The sequence below is a fragment of the Trachypithecus francoisi genome, unplaced genomic scaffold, assembly GCF_009764315.1.
Source record: "Trachypithecus francoisi isolate TF-2019V2 unplaced genomic scaffold, Tfra_2.0 Lachesis_group3, whole genome shotgun sequence".
In the NCBI taxonomy this organism is placed as follows: domain Eukaryota; kingdom Metazoa; phylum Chordata; class Mammalia; order Primates; family Cercopithecidae; genus Trachypithecus; species Trachypithecus francoisi.
In genome coordinates, this window is record NW_022681468.1 from 110,069,074 (window position 1) to 110,073,689 (window position 4,616).

A 4,616-nucleotide genomic window follows, 5' to 3' on the forward strand; every position below is an offset into this window, starting at 1 on the left:
AAGAAAGAAAAAACCAAAGTGCCTAATACGCAAACAAGGTACCACTACGTCAGTGCTGTCAGATGACATAAAATATGGCAAGAGAGCTAATGTCTTTCACAAGTGTATCCTACTCCTGACATAACCACAGCCTACAATTTTACAAATCTATTTCTCCATGAACATGTATATCAATTTCTAACATTGTACCTATTACATATCATTTGCCATTGTACAAGTGATTTGAAAATAGTTAATATAACGCTTTAGAAACAAAGACGATTGAAGGAAGTAAACTTTTGGCCGAGTGCGGTGACTCACACCTGTAATCCTAGCACTTTGGGAGGCCAAGATGGGCAGATCACTTAAGGTCAGGAGTTCGTGACCAGCCTGGCCAACATGGTGAAACTCGTCTCTACTAAAAATACAAAAATTAGCCGGTGTGGTGGCACGCACCTGTAAGCCCAGCTACTCAGGAGGCTGAGACAGGAGAATCGCTTGAACCCGGGAGGGGGAGGTTGCAGCGAGCAGAGATCACGCCACTGTACTCCATCCTGGGCAACAGAGCAAGACTTCATCTCAAAAAAAAAAAAAAAAAAAAAAGTGAACTTTTAAAAACTATGTATTGAGGCCAGCTATGGCGGCTCAAGCCTGTAATCCCAGCACTTTCGGAGGCCAAGGTGGGCAGATCATCTGAGGTCGGAAGTTGGAGACCAGCCTGACCAAGATGGAGAAACCCTTGTCTCTACTAAAAATACAAAATTAGCCGGGCGTCGTGGCGCATGCTTGTAATTCCAGCTACTCGGGAGGCTGAGGCAGGAGAATAGCTTAAACCTGGGAGGCAGAAGTTGCAGTGAGCCAAGATTGCACCATTGCACTCAGGCCCGAGCAAAAAGAGCGAAACTCTGTCTCAAAACAAACAAACAAAACTTGAGAGGCCAAGGCAGCAGATCACTTGAGGTCAGGAGTTCAAGACCTACCTGGTCAACATGGTGAAAACCTTATCTCTACTAAAAATACAAAAAATTAGCAGGTCATGGCAACGGGTACCTGTAATCCCGGCTACTCAGGAGGCTGAGGCAGGAGAAGCCTCCTGAACCAGGGAGGTGGAGGTTACAATGACCTGAGATCGAGCCACTGCACTCTAGAGCAAGACTCAGTCTCAAAAAAATAAAACAAAAACAAAAACAAAAAAAACCCTATGTATTACTTATAGACCAGAACCTTTAATTAGAAGCAGTAACAGGAAAAGGAGAGGATGGCCAAAAGCCAGAATACTTGTCAAAATGCACCCTTCATCACAAGCCATGCTTCTTCCTATCGTTCCAGTAACTCTTCCTTCAATCTACTTGAATGATTAGTTCAAGAAATAAATCGAAGACTAAAAATTCTCTAGATTGTACTATAAGGCAACTAATCCAGGAAAATCTCTAACATGGCTGAGACTCAAACCGCCTTGTTTAATAAACACTGGAGGGTAAAAACATCTGGAAACATGCTGGGCGTGGTGGCTCATGCTTGTAATCCCAGCACTTTGGGAGGCTGAGATGAGTGGATCACTTGAGGTCAGGAGTTCGAGGCCAGCCTGGTGACCACGGAGAAACCCCATCTCTACAAAAATTACCTGGGCGCGGTGGCGCATACCTATAGTCCCAGCTACTCAGGAGGCTGAGGCAGGAGAATTGCTTGAATCCGGGAGGCAGAGGTTGCAAGTGAGCCACACTCGCACCACTGCACTTCAGCAGCCTGGGCAACAGAGCAAGATTCTAAAAAAAAACATGCCTGGAAATAAAGACCTAGGTTTAAAAGAACATATTGAGGCCGGCTGCAGTGGCTCACGCCCGTAATCCCAGCACTTTGGGAGGCCGAGGCGGGTGGATCACGAGGGCAGGCATTCGAGACCAGCGTGGCCAACACAGTGAAATCCGGTCTCTACTAAAAATACAAAACTTAGCTGGGCGTGGCAGCATATGCCTGTAATCCCAGCTACGTGGGAGGCTGAGGCAGGAGAATTGCTTCAACTTGGGAGGCGGAGGTTGCAGTGAGCCGAGATCGCACCACTGCACTCCAGCTTGGGCAACAGTGCGAGACTCTGTCTCAGAAAAAAAAAAAAACTTAATGGTACTAATATTAATATTCATCTAACTTCTATTAATAGTCATCTAATTTCATTTTTTGGTAAGCAATGATTAATCAGTATGATTTTGATTACATCATTCCAGCTACTTACTACTAATATGTAAGATATTCTGGAGCCACAGTAAGAATTACTAGAAAATGAAAACATTCAAAATACTCTGTAGATTTAATATCCAAAGATTACTGCCTCTTTTAGTGTCATCAAGTAAACCCATCAATGCTCTATTCTAATGCCATGTTTAAATGGAGGGAGGAGGCTTAATGAATAATGAAGAAAATCCTGACTTTCAGGTTTTGTGAAGGAACGTTTAAATTTCTAAATACAGAACCCTAAGATTGTTATAATCCTATAGCAGCAGTTCTCAACGAGTGGTGCAGAGATCTCTGCAGTACCTGAGATATTTTCATGCAGCCTAGGAGGTTAAAGCTATTTTAAATCATTGGTCTTTTGTCAAGTGTACATGAAATTTTCTTGAGGTTACATGTGTGACAGTATCATTCTGATGACTAACAACACACATATTTCTAAGTTTTAAAGTTTTAATTTCTACCATAGTAAATACTGATAACATAAACGAAAAGATCCTTTGAGTCCTCAACTTTTTTTTTAAGAGACAGGGTCTCTTGTCACCCAGGCTGGAAGGAACACAATGGTACAATCACAGCTCAATGCAACCTTGATATCTTGGGGTCAGGTGATTCGCCTGCCTCAGCCTCTCAGGTAGCTAGGACCACGGGCACACGCCACCACAGGCTACTTTTAAAATTATTTGTAGAGGCCAGGCACAGTGGCTCACGCCTGTAATCCCAGCACTTTGGGAGGCCAAGGTGGGTGGATCACGAGGTCAGAAGATCAAGACCATCATGGCTAACACGGTGAAACCCTGTCTCTAATAAAACTACAAAAAATTAGCTGGGCGTGGTGGCGGGCACCTGTAGTCCCAGCTACTCAGGAGGCTGAAACAAGGAGAATGGCGTGAACCCGGGAGGCAGAGCTTGCAGTGAGCCGAGATCGCGCCACTGCACTCCAGTCTGGGCAACAGAGCGAGACTCCATCTCAAAAAAAATTGTAATTATTATTATTATATTATTTGTAGAGACAAGGTCTCCTCCCCTATGTTGCCCACGCTAGTTTCAAACTCCTGGGCTCAAGTAATCCTCCCACCTCAGCCTCCCAAAGTGCTGAGATTATAGGTGTGAGCCACCACGCTCGGCAAGCAAATCTTTAAATACCTAACCAGTAACACTAATGTTCAAGGGACCATGAGTACACATTTAAAAATCATATCTAGGGCTCACTTTGTTAGCAAAAATATTAGATATTCAAACAATAAAGATTAGCATGGCCTCTGCGCCCAAGAACGACACGTAAATTCTTGAAGTGTTTCATTTTTTTTAAAGTCACATTTACATAAACGAGAACATTCAACAGCTCAAAGACACCAGGCAACAACAATCCCTATTTGTTAGAAGTCCAACTAAATAAATCAGTACAGTTGTGACAAAAAGGAAAGGGTAACAAAAAAGAGAACAAGGCAGCCGAATGAAGGAGGCAGCAGGAAGGCAACTATGGGTAGCAGCAGTTCCCTTCAAACAACCCAAGCAAATTCTGCTTCTTTGGAACTTATTCCTATTTCCCTCTTGCACTCATTTTCCCTCTTCTATTGCTGCTGTAACTCTTGCCAACTGAACTTATCTGCTGCTTTGCATTTTAATTGTTTTTTGAGGGTTTTTGGTTTTTTTTTGATACAGAGTTTCACTCTTGTTGCCCACGGTAGAATGCAATGGCGCAATCTCGGCTCACCGCAACCTCCGCCTCCTGGGCTCAAGCAATTCTCCTGCCTCAGCCTCTTGAGTAGCTGGGATTACAGGCATGCGCCACAACGCCTGGCTAATATTTGTATTTTTAGTAGAGATGGGGTTTCTCCATGTTGGTCAGGCTGGTGTCTAATTCCTGACCTCAGATGATCCACCCGCCTCAGTCTCCCAAAGTGCTGGGATTACAAGCGTGAGCCACTGCACTCGGCTGCATTTTAATTCTAAGCGTCTGCCACCCTCTACCCAAGTACAAACCACTTTAGTGTCTCTATCAAAGGGGAGAAATGTTGCCCTTTACAACCTTTGTGTTATTTTAATATGTTGTCTACTGACATTTTTGGTTGTTTCTAGGGTAAATCCATAAAAATAAACAATTATAGACAGAAAAAAAGCTGACCATAATTTTATACAGGTAAAAATGCCCTTAATTAATGCTCAGAGTAACAATTTGGGGAAAGTAAAAAAACAGTCATGTAAACTTCTAACTTTTTAGCTAGGACTCAAGACAGCAAACTGCCAAAGCTGCTATGGGTTAGCGCTACGTACTAAAGCTAAAGCGTATCATCCCATCAAGGCCATACCAGAAACAAAGCACGCACCTGAAAAACCACTGTCTAAATACAAGAAGGAATACACAAATATACAATGGTTTTTGTAAGGCATCAATACAAGCACACTGG

General features: G+C 43.2%; 1 pseudogene; it reads left to right on the top strand.

Moving 5' to 3' along the window:
* Positions 1-3,416: 3,416 nt before the first annotated feature.
* Positions 3,417-3,514, top strand: LOC117071696 (annotated as a pseudogene).
* The last annotated feature ends 1,102 nt before the right edge of the window (positions 3,515-4,616 follow it).